This window comes from Phoca vitulina, unplaced genomic scaffold (assembly GCF_004348235.1).
Source record: "Phoca vitulina isolate PV1807 unplaced genomic scaffold, GSC_HSeal_1.0 scaffold10, whole genome shotgun sequence".
In the NCBI taxonomy this organism is placed as follows: domain Eukaryota; kingdom Metazoa; phylum Chordata; class Mammalia; order Carnivora; family Phocidae; genus Phoca; species Phoca vitulina.
In genome coordinates, this window is record NW_022589713.1 from 20,003,131 (window position 1) to 20,024,527 (window position 21,397).

The window sequence follows — 21,397 nt, forward strand, 5'->3', positions numbered from 1 at the left end:
ACACACACACACACACACACACACACACACGGGATTCAAAGAAACAGGAACATATGGCCCATTCAAAGGGAAAAACCAACAGTAACTATCCTGGAGAAAGACCAGCTAACAAACCCACTAAACAAAGACTTTAAACAAACATCTTAAAGATACTCTTTGGTTAAAGAAAGATGTGGAGAAAATAAAGAAAATGATCTAAAGAAATAGAAAACCTAAGAAATTCTCCACCTGAAAGGTACAATTACAAAAATGAAAAATTCACCAGAGGGATTTAAAGGCAGATTTGAACAGGTGAAAGAACGAATCAGAGCATGGAGACACGGAGAAAATGACTTAAGAAAAGTAAACAGAGAATAAAGGATCTGTGGGATACCAGGAAAAGAACCAACAGATTGTTGTGGGAGTATGAGAAGAAAAAGAGGGAGACTAAAGGGCCAAAAAGATTATTTGAAGAAACAATGGCTGAAAATGTCCCAAATTTGATAAAGTACATGCATTTAAACATCCAAGAAGCTAGGGGCGCCTGGCTGGCAAGGTCAGTGGAGCATGAGACTCTAGATCTCCGGGCTGTGAGCTTGAGCCCCACATTCAGTGTGGAGATTACTGAAAAAAATAAAATTTTTAAAAAAACAAACAAAACATCCCAGAAGCTCAACAAACTCAAAGTAGAATAAACTCAGAGATCTATACTGAGATACACTATGAATGAAAATACTGAAAGACAAAGAGAGAATCTTTTTTATTTTTTAAAGGTTTTATTTATTTATTTGAGAGAGAGAATGGGATAGAGAGAGCATGAGAGGGGGGAGGGAGAATGGGATAGAGAGAGCATGAGAGGGAGAAGCAGACTCCCTGCTGAGCAGGGAGCCTGATGTGGGACTCGATCCCGGGACTCCAGGATCATGACCTGAGCCAAAGGCAGTCGCTTAACCAACTGAGCCACCCAGGAGCCCAACAAAGAGAGAATCTTGAAAGCAACAAGAGTGAAGTGAATCATTACACAAAAGGGATCCTCAATAAGATCACCAAGAAATTTCTCATCAGAAACCTTGGAGAATAGAAGACAGTCCGGGTGACCCTTGAACAACTCAGGGATTGGGGCCCTGACCCGTGCACAGTCAAAAACTTCTGACTCCCCCAAAATTTAACAACTAATAATCTATTGCTGACCAGAAGCCTCAATGATAACATAACAGTTAACACATATTTTGTATATTATATGTATTATATACTGTATTCTTAAAGCAAACTAGATGAAACAAAATGTTATTAAAAAATCTAAGGGGGGCGCCTGGGTACCTCAGTCTGTTAAACGTCCGACTCTTGATTTTGTCTTAGGTCATTATCTCAGGGTTGTGAGGTCGAACCCTGTGTCGGGCTCCATGGCCAGGTTATGATTCTCTCTCTCCCTCTGCTCTTCCCCCACTTTTTCTTTCTTTAAAAAAAAAAAAAAAAATTCGTAAGAGAAAATACATTTACAGTACTGTACTATAAAATATCTGCATATAAGTTGACCCACATGGTTCAAAACCATGCTGTTCGAGGGTCAACTGTAGGTTGACATATTCAAAATACTGAAAGAAAAACTGTCAACTAAAATCCAATGTTCAACAAAACTGTCCTTCAAAAGTGAGGGAAGAAATTAGGATATTCCCAGATAAACAAAAGCAAAGCAAGTCTGTTACTATTAGACCCGCCCTACAAAAAATGTAAAGGAAGTACTTCCTGAGTTGAAATGAAAGGATACTAGACAATAATTCGAAGTCATATTAAGAAATACAGATCTCAATAAAGGTAAATATATGAGCAATTATAGAAGATGGAATTACTGAAAATTCAGTTTGTAACTCTATTTTTTGTTTTCTCTATGACTTAAGACACTAATAACTTTTAAAAACACTTATTAGTCTAAAGGTACTATTATTGTAACTTTGGTTTATAACTCTACATTTTGCTTTCTACACAATGCATTAAAAAAAACAATTATTGGGTGGCCTGGGTGGCTCAGTCGGTTGAGCATCTGACTCTTGATTTTGGCTCAGGTCATGATCTCAGGGCTGTGAGATCAAGCCCCGCGTCAGGCTTCGTGCTCGGCGCAGAGTCTACTTGTCCCTCTGCCTCTGCTCACCCCCCACCCCTGCTTGCACATGCACACTCTCTCTCTCTCTCAAATAAATAATTAAATAAATAAAATCTTTTAAAAGACCACACAATTATTAGTCTATGTGTTTGGACACATAAATGTTTAAAGATGTATTTCTGTGACATCAATAACTGAAAGAGGGTGAGAATGGAGCTGTATAGGAGCAAAGTTTTTCTGTTATCTAAATTAAGCTGGTGTAAATTCAGCAAAAGTAGCAGGATATAAAATCACACAAAAATTAGTTGCATTTTTAACACTAACAATGTTGGTAAACACTGTCAATGAATAATCTGAAAAGGAAATTAATTAAACTACTTGACCATTTACAAGAGCATCAGAAAGGATAAAATACTTAGGAATAACCTTAATTAAGGAAGGGAAAGATCTGTACAATGAAAACTACAAAGCACTGCTGAAACAAATTAAAGAAGACCTAAGTATACAATACCAAGAGTGAACCATAATGTAAACTATGGACTTTGGGTATTATGATATGTTAACATAGGTTCATCAATTGTAACAAACGTACCACTCTGGTGGGGAATGTTGATAATGGAAGAAGCTATGCATGTAAGGGGTAGGGAGTATCTGGGAAATCTCTATCTTCCCCTCAATGTTGCTGTGAAACTAAAACTGATCTAAAAACAAACAAACCTCAATTAAAAAAAAAAAAAGGAAAGAAAAGACATAACTAAATGGAAAAACATCCCACGTTCATAGATTGGAAGACTTAAAATTGTTAGGATGTTAAGACGTCAATACTATCCAAAGCAATCTACAGATTCAATACAATCCCTAAATTTACAAGAAAAACATTAATCTTCAACCACCACATGAGTCTCTAATTTAGTTATATTAAAAACTGACAGATCAAGAAGTCAAAACATCAATAAGGATATAGAATACTTGACCAGCAAAATTAATAAGTTTAATCTGACAGTTACATAGAGAACCTTCCAACAAACAAACAAAAGGATATAATTATTTTCAAGTACACTTGGAACATTTTCAAAAATTGATAATGACAAAGAAAGACACAAAATAATTTCAAACAACTTATACCTAGGACTGCACTCTCTGCCCATAATATAATGTTGAAATCCCCAATAAAACATGTTTAAATGTTTAGAAACTTAAAAAGACTCCTAAACAAACAAAAAGAAAATCACAATAGAAATCATAAAGAAGTGAGTGACAATAAAAGTACAACACTATCTAAATGTGGAGTTCAGCTCAAATAATAGCCTCGTTGCATTTGTAACTAAACATTAAGAATGAATATGCTTAACACATTTTTTAAAGATTTATTTATTTGAGATGGAGACAGCAAGCACATATGCAAGCGAGGGGGGGCAGCAGAGGAAGAAGGAGACAGAGAATCTCAAGCAGACTCCCCACGAAGCCCGACGCAGGGCTTGACCTCACGGCCCCGAGATCATGACCTGAGCCGAAATCAAGAGTTGGACCTTTAACTGACTGAGCCACCCAGGCACCCCTTAATTAACACTTTTAATCAAGAAACTAGAAAAAAGCAACCAAGTTAACCAAAAGAAAGCATAAGTGTATTAATCATGTTTTTAAATTTCTTCTATATTTATGAAAGTCTGACATGGCAGGGCCCTTTGAACCCAAGGAGGAACTGTCCTTCCCAGGGTTACCTAATTCCTAGAGAAAGAAAAACAACTTGCCTGAGAACACATCTCTGATGCACAATCAACCTATCCAAAGCCTATACCCCCTAACCAACATCTCCTTTCAAAAAAATTCTCACATACCAAACTGGTATGCCCACTAACTCATCCTGCGGCCAGGTACTAGAAAACTAAAGACCACCCGTATCACCCAGAACTATAAATTATTCAAACTATCCAAACCTCAACTTGCTCAGGCTTGCCTGTCCTTCCTCAATTCCTTCCCACTTAACCATAATCAAAGCTCTGTACATGCTTTTCCCTTGCTCCTTCTGCTTCCTCACCAACCCTGGTGCTTCCCCAAGGCAACTGTGAGTAAAACCTTTTTCCTTCTGACAGTCATTCCCATTCTGTGTGTCTTACTCTCCCTAATTAAAACAAATCCTGGATATATTTCAAGACAATAAGGGAAATAAAGAACAGAAATTAATAAAATGGGAAAAATCAGAAAAAAAAAAATCCCAGAGAAGGGAAGAAGAGTTTCTCAAACCTAGAAATCAAAAATTAACTATAAAGGAAAAAAACTAATATGGAAAAGGTTAACAAATGAGTACATTAAATCCTCTTCTTTCCTTGAATTAAGTTATGAGATGTAATCTATACGTAACTGATTTTAAGTGTAGAGTTTAATGAGTCTTGGCAAATGTATAAAATTGTGTAACCTATACCACAATCAAGCTCCAAAACACTTTTTATCACCCCAAAAAGTTCCCTTGTACCCCTTTACAGCCAATTCCCTCCCCACTGGCAATTACTGATGAGCTTTCTGTCACTATAGTTTGCCTTTTCTTGAATTCCTTATAAATGAAATATTAGCTGACCATATTAAAATTTAAAACTCCTGTTCATCAGATTCCCCATTATCAAAAACATCAACTTACTTTTGAAAAATGTAATTAAAAAGTCTTACTAAAATTGACTGATTTCTAGCAGGATTAGGATCATTACAGAATACCAATAGCAACTTATCAGACATAGAGCTGAACAGGTGGCATGATGGGATTGGGACTCTTGCATTCTGAAAGGCAGCAGAATTTACACTCACTTAAATGGGACTGCATTCTCTGTCCAAAGTGTCCCTCAACATTCATAGTACCTCTGCCCAGCACCATCATCCAACAGCTTCAAAATGCTTACCAAAATCCATCACGACATCACCCCAAACCAAAAGATCTATTTAGTGGTGAAGTATTTGATCATGGCATCCACTGGTCCTACACATATCACATCACCAGGACACTGACTAAAAGAATGATGGAATGTTATACTAAAAGTTCAGCTAAACAGTCACCTTATTGGTCCCCTAGGATGCAGTATATGCACTGAAACAATGGCTATAGTGTTATATCCCTAATATCTAGAATGCATGAGTCCAGAAACCAAGGCACAGAAGTTGGACTGACTCTTCACCATCAATCCCAGTAACTCACTTGTGGAATTTGGGTTACTCATTCCAATGATTTAAAATCTCTCCTGTATTAGAGGTCCTGAAGGTAATGCTTCCACCAGAAGACACACTGATGGTTCCACTGAGCCTGAAAGGTATGACCACTACTTGGTCACTTTGGGTTCCTCGTGCTGACAGACAAGCAAGCATAAGGGAAATCTAGAATGGGTGGTGAAAGAAGGAAATGATTAATATTTATTCCTGCTTCAATACCAGTTGCAGCACAGGCAGCACTAGTTTGCACCTTAACCCTGTTAAGAGCCTGCAGTGACTCAATGATGGATTAGAATTAATGCAGGGTCCAAGCAGATCTGAGCAGAGCAAGAAGTAGATTTGTGGTAACTTGCTAAATAGCAGTAGGAAGCTAATACAGATAGAATCAAAGAAGAGGCCAACAGCAAGAGGTAGATTCTATCAGAAATCTCTTACATTTCATCTTCATGCTGTCCACCTGTCCTTTGATGCTAGCTGTAACAGTAGTTTCCTACTGCTGGGTAACAAATTGCCACATATTTAATGGTTTAGAACAACACAAATCTGTTACCTTAAAGTTCTAGAGATAAGAATTTCAAAACAGGCTTTACAGAACTAAAATCAAAGCCTGCATTCCTTCAGGAGCTGTAGGGGAAAATCCATTCCTTATCTATTCCAACCTCTAGAGGCTGCCTGTATTCCTTGGCCCCGTGCCACATCATGACTTCTGCTTCCATTATCACAGCTCCTTCTTGGACTGACATTCCTGCCTACCTCTTATTAAAAAAAAGAAGCTCTTTGTGATTACACTGGGCCCACCCAGATAACCCAAGAAAATCTCACTATCTACAAAATCCCTTTTGTGATGCAAGGTAACATATTAACAGGTTTAGAGGATTAGGATCTTTGAGAGACCATTATTCTCACCCCCACACTTGTCATAAGCTAAAGCTATTGCTTCCGGGTAAGTTTTGCCTTATTTCCCAGGCAGAATTCACTGTGATTCATTTGCTTTCTGCCCTGTGCTTTTCTGAGGCCATGAAGTAAGACACCACAGGGAACCAATGCACTTGTCTGGCTCTTATGTGGAGTCTTGAAGTGTTAAAGGGAAGGTGAAAGAATTTACATGCCACTAGGGCAACGTGAACTGATGGAGAACAAAAGCAGACAACAGTTTCTCCTGTCCATACATAAGCAGACAATTGGAGGAGCATCTAGATCCTCAGAAGTTCCCACTAGGATGGAGCCCTAGTTGCCATAGCAGTGAGTAACTCAATAATATATTCTTGTACTGGCTTTTCTTCTTTTCCTGTTTCCCATTTACTCTGGCCCCTTATTCTTGTTCCCTAGGATCACCTGCCAAATAAATTGCCTACACACAACTCCTTGCTTTTAGACTAATTTAGGGTAGATGTTGGGGAGGAGACATAGTTAACACAGATAAAGAGTTTTAGACACATAAACGAGGAACACGATGATTTAATAAAGTGAAAGCTACATTCAGAGTAGGGTATCTAGTGTTGACAATGTCACTCTATAACTGGGTCAAATCTCTTCCTCAAATTTTATTTATCAACTGAAAAATGAATGGCTTAACTTCCATGATTATAGTTCCTTTCATCTCAAATCTCTTATGACACAATGAACAGTATTAAGAATTGGTGCAAGAGGACTGGAGAAAGACAGAGTTGTGAGATTATCACCAAAGAGGCCTGCCAAGGAAATTTTTAAAATAAGTCAGTCAGAAGGTAATGTGGTCTAGATTCAAAAAGCAATAGAGAAACCAGAACCCTCATACATTGTTGGTGGAATGTAAAATGGTAGAGCCACTTTGGAAAACAGTTCAGCAGTTCTTGAAAGGCGAAACATAAGTTACCCTATAGCCCAGGAATTCCACTCCTAGTTATACGACCAAAATAAATGAAAACATATATTCACATAAAAACTTATAAAATGAAGTTGACCCTTACCTTACACTATATCCAAAAATAACTTAAAATGCATCAAAGACCCAAATAAGCTACAATCATAAAACAGAAGAAAACGAGGCAAAAGCATTTTGCCATTGGATTTGGCAATAATTTCTTGGATCCGACTACAAAAGCACAGGCAACAGAAGAAAAAACAGATAAACTGGACATCATCAAAACTAAACTCTTTTGTGCATCAAAAGACACTATCATGGAATGGGAAATAATATTTGCAAGTCATATAACTGATGGGGGACTGATATCCAGAATATATAAAGAACTCTTACAACTCAAAAACAAAAAAACCAAACAATCCAATTAAAAAATAGACAAAGGACCTGAACAGACATTTCTCCAAGGAAGATACACAAATGACCAATAAGCACAAAAAAAGATGTTCAACATCACTAATCATTTAGAAAATGCAAATCAAAACCACAATGAGATAACACCTCACACACAATAGGACAGCTATTATCAACTATTGTCAACTATTACCAAAACACAGAAAATAAGTATTAGAAGACATGGGGAAATTAGAACCCTTGTGTATTGCTGGTAGGAATGTAAAATGGTGCAGCCACTGTGGAAAACAGTTTAGCCTTTCCCCAAAAAATAAAAAGCAGAATTATCATATGATCCAGCCAAAAAAAAAAAAATGAAAGCAGGGTCTTGAATAGGTATTTACACACCCATATTCAGAACACCATTATTCACAATAGCGAAAAAGCAGAAGCAACCAAGCGTCCACCAACAGATGTATGGGTAAATAAAATGTGATATATACGATCAGTGGGATGTTACCAGCCTTTAAAAAGAAGGAAATTTTGACACATTACAACATGTGTATGTCTGTGAAGACATTACATTAAGTTAAATAAGCCAATTAATAAAGGACAAATATTGTATGACTCTATTTATGTAGGGTTCCTAGAGTAGTCAAATACATAGAGACTGAAAACAGAATGGTCGTTGCCAGGGGGACTGGAGGAATGAAATAGGAACTTAGTGTTTAATGGATAGAGTTTCACTGAGGAAGATGAAAAAGTTCTGGAAATATATGGTGGTGATGGTTGCACAACAGTGTGAACGGACTTAAAGCCACAGAACTATACACTTTAAAAAGGTTAAAACGGTTAATTTTATGTTATGTATATTCTACCACAATAATAAAAAAAAACATAAATGTTCATATCAGTATTAGTCTTAATAGTCAAAAGGGAGAACCCAACCCAAATGTTCATCAAATGATGAATGAATAAATAAAATGTGGTATATCCATACAATGGAATATTATTCAGCAATAACAAGGAATGAAGTATTGATGCATGCTTTAACATAGATGAACCTTAAAAACATACGGTAAGGGATAGAAGCCAGTCACAAAGGACCACATATTGTAGGATTCCATTTATGTAAAATGTCCAGAATGAGCAAACCCATAGAGACAGAAAATAGATTAATGGTTGCCTAGGGCTGGGAATAGGAGAGGCTAGAGGGTGATGACTAACAGGAAGGGGATTTCTTTAGGGGGTGATGTAAATGTTCTAAATAGTGATGACGGTTGCAAAACTCTGAAAATACTAAAAGGCACTGAATCATATACTTTAAATGGGTGAATTGTATAGTATGTGAAATGTAACTCAATAGAGCTTTTTTTTTTCCTTTAAGCCAACAAGCCAACAAGTGACTGAATGGAGTTGTAAAATAAAGCAAAGGGATTAATAAAAGGTAACTACGAGAGGATAGAAACAGCAGTTTAAATTCTTGCTCTGAAAAAAATAAATATATAAATTCTTGCTCTGCCATTTATTATCTGTGTGACACTGAGCAAGGTACTTAACCTTTCTGTGCTTTAGTAACACCTACCTACAGGGTGGCTGAGAAAATTAAACAAAATAATACATAAAACACTTCCCACCCTTACCCTCCTACCTAATGCTAAAAATTCCACCACCAGTTGTATGGATATAAATTCAGTGATAATTATATCTGAATTTTACAATCAGGAATTTATGTTTCTCCCAGGTAGCAAATAACCTAAAAGTCACAAATTATATGCTATTGACAAAGCAATTTATTTTAATTTTAATTCCAGTATAGTTAACATACAGTGTAATATTAGTTTCAGGTATACAATATAGTGATTCAACAATTCTATACATCGCCCAGTGCTCATCACTACAAGTGTACTCCTTAATCCCCAACAACTATTTCACCCGTCTCCCCCCCCACCCCCCCTCTGGTAAACATCAATTTGTTCTCAAGAGTGAGGAGTCTATTTCTTGGCTTGTCTGTTTTTTTTTCCCTTGCTGGTTTATTTTGTTTCTTAAATTCCACATGTAAGTGAAATCATATGGTATTTGTCTTTCTCTTTTTTTCACTTAGCATTATACTCTCTAGCTCCATCGATGTTACTACGAATGGCAAGATTTCCCTCTTTTTTATGGCTGGATAATATTCCATTGTGTATATATATATATATATATATATATATATATATATATATACCACATCTTCTTTATCCATTTATCTATCGATGGACATTTGGGTGACAAAGCAATTTTCAACTGTTAATTCACTGCCAGCTGAAACCTGATACAAGGGAAAGATAAACTTAAGTAGCTCTTTTCACCAATTATCTCTCAACTTTTTCTCTCCCCTTGCGTCTTCTTTCCTTACCTACCTGCCTTTTTACCTTATCCTTTATTCCAAAGTTATATTCTTACTTAGACTGCTAATGATCATGAGAAAGGCAGCAATAACTTATTTTTTCCATTATAATAGATGTTTAGAAAAAAAATTATCATACAAGATACGAACCGCTACCAAACTCTACTCAGCTAACCCACCAAAGTTCCGTAAACAAAAAGATGAGCAAACTTTAAAAGATGAGAATAAAAAGGAATGCAACAAGCTCCCACTTTCCCTTGTGTAAATGACTCTCATACTTCTTTACCTGGAGATAGAAGCCTGTGGCAACTGGAATTTCTCCATACTACCCAAAACCAAGTTCCACTACCAAAAAAAAGATTCTTTAAGTTGGTGTTAATGCAATTTGACATATTAAACTATGCTTCCAATTTAAATATATTCTCATTTCATTTCAATGCTAAATAATAATTTAATCATAATTTACTATTAATTATTATTAATATTAATAATAATTTACTATTAATTATTATTAAAATTAATAATTTACTATTTTGAAGGACAATCACTTTCAAAAGGGCACGTGCATTATAAATGCTTCCGGAATAAGATTCAGTAGGATATGGTTAAGAAGCATAAACAGATGAACTGCCATTGTTTTGCTATGATTCTGCATACTTTCAGATCAGAAAATTCCTACTAAAAACACTTCAATAAAAATTCATAAATGTTATCTCTATATAAGCTTTTAGTACAATTCTTACTGTAACATTTAAAAAGAACATACCTCTAAAGAAAGTTGCTACAGAAGCCCAGAAGCCTTTTCTCCAACCACAAACTTAATACCTCCTTAATCCCTAACTGTATTGTCTCATTGCATTTCACTTCAGAAGTGTTTACGGGACACAGTACAATAAGTATGTTAAGTGCTTTTAATATGTTAATAATTCTCATAACAATCTTACGAAGCAGATATTAATATCACCATTTTATAACCTCCATGAAAGGTAACACTTCAGAACCTTCAAATACATATCACAAGGAATAGCCATACTAGAAGCAGCCAAGCTAACCATCCCTCTTTCCTAAAATTCTTTCTGGTTTCCTTAACCTATACTCAACAGGTTCACTTCCTTCTTCTCCACCCACTCCTCCTGGTCTCCATTTGTGGCTCCTCTTTTTTCTCCCCTTAAGTCATCTGTTCTTCTCAATGTATACCCTTTCTCTCAACAGATCATCCATTTTTATGGCTTCATCTTATCACTGTTGGCCGGCTGACTTCCAAATCTATAATTCCAAGTGTGTCCTCTAATTCAAAGTACTATTCCTCAACATTTCTACACTGAATACCACAAATTCAACATGCATCCACCCTAACCAATCATTATCTCCAAAAAGCCAACTCTTCTAACCTCCTTACTAATCCCGGTTAATTACAGACCACTATCATCCCATTCTCCCAGACTCCCTGCTTAAGTCACACAGCAATTTGTGTTGGATTTTCCTTTGAAATGTCCCTCGTTCATTCTTTTCTGTTCCACTGATACTGCATCCACTAAAACCCAAACCCTCAACAATTCATCCAAATTACTGTAAGAGCTCTTGGTTATTATCCACTCCAGTCTCTTTACTTCAGTTTGTGTATAATAGTCTTTCATTCATACAACACATTTACAAAATGACCAGCATATGCTAAAGTACTGACTGGGTGCAGCAGGGATAGAAAAGTGACAAAAAGAGACATCTCCTTCTAGGACACAGCAAAGGCAAACAAAATGTTCAAATAAAAAAATTATATATTGTGATAAACACAGTGCTTTCAAAAAAGAGAATAGGAGGGCTATTTTAGATACTTGAGTTAGAGATGGACTTTAAGCTGACATTTTAAGATGAAAACGAGGCAGTCATGTAAATATTTAGAGTGGTCCAAGCAAAGGAAACCACAAAACACATAGGTTCTAGGAAGGAAAAAGCTTGGCATGTTTTGGGAAATGACCTAGTCTAATGTAGCTTAATAATAATGGAGAAAGTAATACAAGAGAAGGATGAAACAGACACAGGCCAATTTTATTCCATGTATTAAAAAGAAGTTATTAAAGAGTTTTAAGCAGGGGAGTTCTAATCCAGTAAACACTGTGAGAGACTGCTAGTGCTCCTTAAGGTCTCTGTTCTCCTCTCCTTTATTAGCACACGGCTAATATTATTAGCCACCTGTGTAGTTAGGTGGGATCATGTGACTCAGTTCTAATCAATGGAATGTGGGTGAAGGTGATATATGCCACTTCCAGCCTGGGGCTAAAAGCTTCTTCCATAACATCTTCTCTTTTCAAAACAACCCCAAAAGCCATATGGTGATAACAGTGATGACTTAAAAAAGAAAGAGGAGGGGCGCCTGGGTGGCTCAATTGGTTAAGTGTCCAATTCTTGATCTCGGCTCAGGTCTTGATCTCAGGGTTTTAAGTTCAAGCCCCACAATGGCCTCCGCACTCGACATGGAGCCTACTAAAAAAAAAAAGAAAAAGAAAAAAAAAGGATAAAGAGCCTGTGTCCCTGAATGACTGCATGGAACAGAGGTATCCCAACTCCTACTCCATCACACACATACACTGGGCTGTAATGTGAGAAAGTATTATAAACTTCCATTGTGTAAACCACTAAGATTTGTTAATTAGGGCTGTTAGCATACCATCACTAATACAGAAATCTTAATTTCTCTGCCTGCTCTATCAAGGAGTCAAAAGGAAAGAGAAAAACAACAGAAATTTAAAAATCAGTTAAGACTCAACAATCACCCAATGAAAAAACAAAGAACTTAAGTAGACATTTCTCCAAAGATATACAAATGGCCAACATAGTAGAGGATGCTCAACATCACTAATCATTAAAAAAATGCAAATAAAAACCACAATGAGTTAGTGCCCTATATCCATCCATTAGGATGACTACTATCAGAAAGAGAGAGAAAAAAAATAACAAGGGTTGGTAAGGATTTGGAGAAACTGGAATCTTTGTGCACTACTGGTAGGAATGTAATGGTAGAGAGATCATTCCTAGAGACATGAATTTGTGAAGAATCCACCTATCAATACTATTTAAAATCACAGGACTGAATGGGATCACCTATGAGAGAGTACAAGAGAGAAATAATTTCAGGACAAAGTTCTAAAATGCCAATATAAAAAACTAAGCAAATGAAAGATAACACTAATTCAACTCCAATTTTTCTGCCAATTGCCTAAATTAGATATACAGCCACCAGGTATTCTATTGATTTCACTGTCCTAGAACTGGCAACACCTTCTCACCTGCTCAAATCTGGACTCATTGCTCTTTTATCAGATAATCAGCATTTGGGGAGTCCTTTTTACTATGACCTTAGGGATGCCCTTTATCTCTCTAGAATGTGATTTCCGGTTTTCTGTATCTTTCACCTTCTCTTTTATGGAGGTTTTCTCCTTCCTTTTGTGGGTGGAGCAAATCACACAATAGCTTTCTGAAGAAGTAAGGAAGAGAAATTTTTGGAGACCTTGCATGTCTGAAAACGTCTACACTCTAAACTTATGCTTAAAAATTTGGCTGGGGGTGCCTGGGTGGCTCAGTCAGTTAAGCGTCTGCTTTCAGCTCAGGTCATGATCTCGGAGACCTGGGATCAAGCCCCATGTCAGGCTCCCTGCTCAGCAGGGAGTCTGCTTCTCCCTCTCCCTCTGCTCCTTCTCTCTCTCTCAAATAAATCTTAAAAAAATAAAAATTAAAAAATTAAAATTAAAATATTTGGCTAGGAACAGAATTCTAGCTTGGAAATCATTTTACCAGATTTTGAGAGCACTGCTCACTATCTTCTGGCTTGTGAGGCTGCAGCTGAAAATACTCAATCTCTGTATTATGACCCATTTCCCCCACCTCCGGAAGTTTACAGGATCTTCTTTGTCTTATGTATTTCAGACTTTCAGGAGGACATACCTCAGCGTCTATACGTACTAGTTAGTTATTGCCCCTGGCTTCAAACCTACTTCTCTACTCTGCTTTGTAACGCTGAGGGGCTGGAACCCTCTAAATCACATTTCTCCTTTGCTAGCTGACTCCCTATTAGACTTGGAGAATCATGTAAGGGTCACAAGAAAGACATTAGAAGACTAAAGAGGGAACAGGAGAGATACTCCTTCAGTTCAGCATCAACCATCAACAACCTTCACTCTGGCAACAGCGAAGATTCCAGCAGCAGCAGTTGGCCCCAGTTAGCAATTTTTTGCTTTTGTGTTTTTCCTGCCATTCACAGAGCAGCCTCATCAAGGCAGAAGTTGGAGTTTCAGCTCCTTGGGGCCACTCTTCATGTTTCTAAATTAATCTCAGTATCTTTCTTTGCTCTCCTAGCCCTATGGGGCTAGTAATTACTTCCTATAGTTACTATCTCTATGAGACCTGAGTGCTCCCTTATTGCATTTTCAGTTTCCAATTATCCAGTGTATTGGTTTCTGAGGGCTGCTATAACAAAGAAACACAAACTGTGTTGGCTTAGCACAAAAATCCATCTCACAGTTATGGAAGCCAGAAGTCCAAAATCAAAGCACTGGCAATGCCCTCTCTAAGGCACTAGGGAAGGATCTGTTCCAGGCCTCTCTCCTAGCTTCTCATAGCCTCAGGTATTCCTTGGCTTGTAGATGGCCATCTTCTCTCTATACTTGTGTCTAAATTCCTCTACTGTTATTTAAGAATACCAGTCACATTGGATTAGGGCACACTCTACTGAGCTCACTTTAACTTGATTACCTCTGTAACGACTCTATTTCCAAATAAGGTCACATTCTGAGGTGCTGGAGGGCTAGAACTTCAACACATCTTTTTGGGGTAACACAATTCAATCCGTAAGATGGCTAAACAATTCTTTGTATTAAATTCTGTTATAATAGGTTGTGTGATCTCCATTTTCCTGACTAGTCCCAGATTGATAGTATACATTTATTTTCATCCATTTTCCTGAGTACCCAAAGGCCTCTCAATCTGCAAAATGATGTTCTTCAACTCTGAGGATTTTTCTTGTTTCGCTAAATATTTCTTCTCTTTTCTCTGTTCTCACTGGCACTTCTGTTAGGTGAAGCTGACCTCCTGGACTGACCTTTTATCTTTTTATAACCTATTTTCCATATTTTCCTCTACTTCAACTTCCTTTCTTCTACGGAGTGTTTTTTCTTACTATTATGCTCTAATTTTCAAGAATTCTTTTTTATTCTGAAAAAAAAAAATTTTTTTTTTGGTCTCTTATATTAAAAGTTTTCTTCATGAACCCTGATGATCCTTGATTGTCTGCTAATATTTAAAAGTAGGGCCCTAGGGGCAGCCTAGCTGGCTGTTGGTAGAGCATGTGACTTTTGATCTCAGGATGGTGAGTTCAAGCCCCACGTTTGGCATAGAGATTACTTAAAACAAAATAAAAGGTCCTGGGCTAGAATGGCTGCAAGCACAGAAATCATCATTCAGATCATGATCTAAGGCCAAAAATCAAAACAAAACAAACAAACAAAAAAACAAACAAAAACTTGCTTGGATTGAATTACAATTATCAAAAGTAATTATGGAAAATGAACCAGACCACAAAAATGTGGAACAGAGCCTCTGTGCCAAGACTGTTGAAGAAGAGCTAAATAAGTCTTTCAATCTTGAAGTTTTGCTTTCAAAATTCTCTTACATAGATCTAGACAATGAACTGGAGTTCAAAAATGATCTGATTGATGACACGGACTTTGATATTCCTCAAGATGATACTCCTCCAACACTGGAAAGCATACTCAGACTGATGATGAAGAGGAGTCTTTTGTTCTTGAGGATCCTACATTGTTAAACATTGATACTATTGATTCTCACTCCTATGATACTTTGTCTATGGCAACTTCAGATAGTGGAGATAGTACCAACTTAAAAAGGAAGAAAAAATTACCAGATTCTTTCTCATCCCATCAGTCAGTTACGTGACATTCATTTTTGAAGGGAAATTCTGACCAGGTAGTGTCTGCAGCTGACAAAGTGGATGCTGGCTTGCCTACTGAAATTGCAGTGTCCAGTCTGATAGCAGTGGGTACATCTCCTGGACTGGCTTTAATATGTGATCAGAATCAACCTTTGCAACTGTCTGGGTAACACTAGTGTTGGAGGTCAGTATGGACCCATTTCTGCCTTGAGTATCAGCAATGACTACTCAAGACTTCTCTGTGGCTTTGCTAAAGGACATATCATGATGTGGGATTTGGCCAATGGAAAACTTCTTCTAAGATCAATAAGAGATGTTCATCCCCCAGGAACAGCAATATTGCATATTAAGTTTACAGATTATACAACTCTTACAATTTGCAATGACAGCAGAAGCTCTGTTTTTAAATTGACGTTTAAAGACATATTATTATTTGAGAGAGAGAGAGAGAATGAGCAAGTGAGAGAGAGCAGGAGAAGAGGGAGGGGCAGAGGGAGAGGGAGAAGCAGACTCCCCGCTGAGCAGGGAACCCAACTCAGGGCTTGATCCCGAGACTCCGAGATCATGACCTGAGCCAAAGGCAGATGCTTAACAGACTGAGCCACCCAGGCACCCTTTGAATTGACATTTAAGAAAGTGATGGGAGTGAGAACATGTGAATGTAGGATCTGTTCAGTGGTTCCAAGGGTGAAGTTCGCTGTATTGAGCCTCTCCCCTCTAAGCCTAAGTTGAAAGATCATCCCATCACACAGTTTTCCTTGGTCATGGCATTCTTAACAAAGATACTGATCATTGGATTGAAACAATCCTTGAAAGTGTAGGTGACTTTTCCCTATGGACAGATTCTCCATGTTCCACTGCTGGCCTGGCACTTCATGGCAGTGCATAATTACGTGAATCCCATGCTTGACTTTTGCAGAGATGTTATTCATCTGCTACTGGTTAAAAGATGAATCTGGAGCAATATATCTTACTTATAAACAAAAGCATCTTCACCTATACCATGACCTCATCAACTTTACTTGAATAAACTCACGTACAGTTGTGCTCTTGGACAGTGTGAAGAAGTTCCATGTGATTGATCAGCAGACTCAAGAGGAACTGGAAACAGTGGAGATCTCAGAAGTTCAGTTGGTCTATAACAGCAGCCATTTCAAATCACTAGCCACCAGAGGAAATGTTAACTAGGCATTGCCTGTGGTTGGAAAGAAGGCTTATCAATCCACTAGTAGCTATGACTGTCAAATCTTTTCTTTAGGGACAAAATCTGTTTATGTGATGATGCCGAGAAGGTGGAGAGAGTGGATCATCTCCTGAAACAAGATTGTCTTACAGAAGCCCTGGCTCTTGCATAGTCTTTCCATGAAGGAAAAGCAAAAGCAGTAGTGGGATTATCAGGGGATGCCAGTAAGCAAAAGCTGTGGTTACAGATCAGATGGTAGAAATCCTATTCCAGTATGCAGATCAAGCTCTGAAAAAGTGTCCAGACCAGGGAAAAATCTAAGCGATGGAGCAGCATTTTTAGGACAGGGTGCCTGTCATAGTTGATTACTGCCTGCTACTACAGCAAAAGAATCTTTTATTTAGCTAGATGTAAGACAAATTGAGAATTCAGTGTCCAAAGGAGTGTTTCTGGAGTGCCCTGAGCCATGTATTTTAAGTGACAAATTGGTGGGGATGACTCCCCAGGTAACAAAAGACTTGACTGTTAATTTCCAAGATACAAAGTTAATGGAAAATGTGGAAGCCCTCATTGTACATATGGATATCATCAGCCTATTCAGCAAGTGAATTTATAAAAAATTTACTAATATACAGAATATCATTTCTTTATTGATTATACTTACCTCACTTGCCTTCCATCAACCCCAATTATTTACTGAGCACTCTTGGTAAGACATCTCTTAAATCTGTTTTTGTGAATATATTTCTTAGGACTGTTCTTTAATGAATGCTAGATTATGAACTCCTGCAAAACAAGAGTCTTCTATTTCTTTGGTATCCCCCACAGCACTAAGCATAAGGTTTACATTTGGTAGTTGCTCAATAAATGCTTATTGGTTAAAAAAATAAAATAAAGTAGAACAAAAGTAGGGCCCTAAAAGCTGATTGTGAATAACTTACAACTTATCCCCTTGGGCTGGTTAAGAGAAGCATCTTCTAAGTTGTTACTTGATTGCCAGAATCCTGGGAGCAATATAGGAGAAGAGGCCTTGGTAAAAGTCCCAATATTGAGTACATTTACTTAATTCAGATGTTTTCTATAGGACACCTGGTCTTCGATTATGTCTAGTGCCCACCCCTCTCTCAGAAACACTCTGTTTTGTCCTCTCAGAGGATAAATCTTCAGTCTTCTGCTGGGACAATAAAGAAGGCAAGCACTTAGCTATACAAATTGATGAAGAGATCTAGGTTTGAGCGCCTTTTTTGCCTTTTTTTTTTTTTTTGCTTGAGATACAACTCACTATACAACTGACCCATTTAAAGCATACAATTCAATGGTTTTACTATATTCACAGAGTTGTGCCACAATCACAATAGATTTTAGAACATCTTTATTCCACCAAAAAGAAGCCCATACCCTTGAGCAGTCATTTCCCATTTCCTTCTAATCTCCCCTACTCCAATCCCCAGGCAACCATTAATTTACTCTCTGTCTCTATATATTTGCTTTTTCTGGACATTTCATACAAATGGAATCCTAAATCTGTGGTCTTCTGTGATTGGCTTCTTTCACTTCGCATGCCTTCAAGGTTCATTCATGTTAAAATATGTATCAAAACTTCATTCTATTTATTCCAAACAGTATTCCATTATGTGGATTTGCATTTTATTCATACATTTATCAGTTGCTGGACATTTGGTTTCTTTCTACCTTTCGGTTATTATGACTGAGCTGCTACTTAAACAGACTTTCAAGCAATCTTTCTATTTTTAGCAACACTCTCACCCCCTCTTCAACAAAAGTACCTGATGCTGCCAATTCATGAACCTGAGTATTCTTTTCCATTTTTTCTATTTCCAGTTTAGGACTGAACATTTTTAAGCCTACTAGGAAGTTTCTATCAGTCTGTTTGCTTTCCAGCTTCCAAATTTTATTGTTTCTTCCATTCTCTTTACCTGTGTAGTTCAAATCTTTTAAAGTAAACTTTATGGGGTGCCTGGGTGGCTCAGTCATTAAGCATCTGCCTTCGGCTCAGGTCATGGTCCCAGGGTCCTGGGATCAAGCCCCACATCGGGCTCCCTGCTCGGCGGGAAGCCTGCTTCTCCCCCTCCCACTCCCCCTGCTTGTGTTCCTTCTCTCGATGTCTCTCTCTGTCAAATAAATAAATAAAATCTTTAAAAAAAAAAATAACCTTTATTATCACCTTGGTGGGCTTTGGAGGGGAGTAAATGCATCTTTCACTTATCCATCTTTACCCAGAAGTCCTTTCAATTATTTTTATCCTTTATTCTTACACATACATTTTAAGGCTCTGCACTTTGCTTTAACTATGACTTACCTATATATCCCTTAAGTTATATCATATTTTCATCACTCAGTTCAAAACAGTTGCATATTATTTCTTTAATTCCTGGGTTACTTAGAAGTATATTGTTTAGTTTCCAAATAGCTGACAATCTTCTAGTTATTTTTTGTAATTAATTTCTGGCTTAATTCCAACATGTCAGAGCACATACTCTAGAATTAATTATTTCCATGTTTTTTTATGGTCCAGCATATGTCAATTTGGGGAAAATTTCCACAGGCACTGGAAAAAAATCTGTAATCTGCAAGTGCTGGGTGAAATGTTATATGCATATCAGTTAGACTCATTTGTTACTGATGTTGTTCAAATCTGATTTTTTTTTTTTGCCTTAGTGTTCTACTAATTACACAGAAGAGGGTATGCTAAAATATCTCATATGTTGCTTATGGATTTATTGAATTCTTTTAGTTCTGTCAGTTTTTTGCCTACATGGTTGGCAAAAATTAGAATAATAATGCTGTTAAGGAACACTATTTGTCGGGCGCCTGGGTGGCTCAGTTGGTTAAGCGACTGCCTTCGGCTCAGGTCATGATCCTGGAGTCCCGGGATCGAGTCCCACATCAGGCTCCCTGCTCGGCAGGGAGTCTGCTCCTCCCTCTGACCCTCCCCCCTCTCATGCTCTCTCTATCTCATTCTCTCTCTCAAATAAATAAATAAAATAAAATAAAATAAAAAAAAAAAAAGGAACACTATTTGTCGTTAAATGTGTAAATTGATGTTTTTCTGAAGAGCAGTCTGGCAACGGCAACATCAAAAACATATTCTGAAACCAGTTATTTTACCTCTAAAAAATGATTCTAAAGCCCTTAATGTGCACCAAACACTACTTAGCAGCCAAATGGATTTATGAATCTTCATTTAAATCTTATAATAATCCTTTGATTAGGTATCATCCCCATATTACAGAGGAGAAAAATGAGGCTTATAAAGGCCTATGCCCAAAAAATAGTGATGAAGCCTATACTGGAATTTAAGCTGATTCCAGAATCTCTAAAGTAGAAAACAAGATGTAGCATATGATCCTATTTTTTTAAAGTGAGCATGAGTCTGTATATTCCCTGAAAATTCTGAAATACACATATTAAAAAATAAGTGATAAATACCTGTGAAGAGACTGCTCATACAATTAAGACTAAACATAACTGAGTTTTTTGGCAGCCAGAAATTAAGAAGACATTTTATTTTTTTTCCTATAACAATGTAATCCTGTTTCTCCCACTATGACATGTGGCTTACATTAATTCTCCCTCTCATTTCTGACATCAGGTAGAAAAATACAATTTTACATATATCTGCATATATGTATAAAAACACACACTTATACATGTATGTGTATGTGTATTACTGCCTAGAACAGCTTCCTGCCTAGAACCAAAATTATTCTGCCAGTTATGATTTACCAACTACAGTGAGGGCTCATGAAAATGACTCATTTAAAGTATGACTTGAGTCTGCTGTCAATGTAACAACTGCCCCTTTCCCCATTCTTCACAATATACATGCCTAAGTTCTGCACTTACATGACAAGACAAAGAACAATGCATCCATAAATATATATATTCTATGTTCCATGACTCATTTCTTCAACATTTTGCTTATCCTACTCTTTGAGATTTTTTTTTTAAGATTTTATTTATTTGACAGAGAGAGACACAGCGAGGGAACACAAGCAGGGGGAGTGGGAGAGGGAGAAGCAGGCTTCCGGCGTAGCAGGGAGCCCAATGCGGGGCTCGATCCCAGGACCCAGAGATCATGACCTGAGCCAAAGGCAGACGCCCCTCAACTCTTTGAGATTTTACTTTAAAAATCTCCTATCTCTGATAATTGAGTATAACCTACCAATTCTTAGTCATAACTTCCACAATATGCACTAGGCTAAATTAAAACAAAGAGCTTCAGGGGCACCTGGGTGGCTCAGTCAGTTAAGCGTCTGCCTTTGGCTCAGGTCATGATCCTGGAGTCCTGGGATTGAGCCCTGCATCAGGATTCCCACTCAGCAGGGAGTCTGCTTCTCCCTCTGCCCTCACCT

At 37.4% G+C, this 21,397-nt stretch overlaps 1 protein-coding gene and 1 pseudogene across 2 annotated transcripts in view; one reads left to right on the forward strand and one right to left on the reverse strand.

Moving 5' to 3' along the window:
* NCK1 (NCK adaptor protein 1) overlaps nt 1-21,397 on the reverse strand; it is a 76,318-nt gene that overhangs the window by 46,849 nt on the left and 8,072 nt on the right. The window lies entirely within an intron of this gene.
* Nucleotides 13,625-20,367, forward strand: LOC116635233 (annotated as a pseudogene).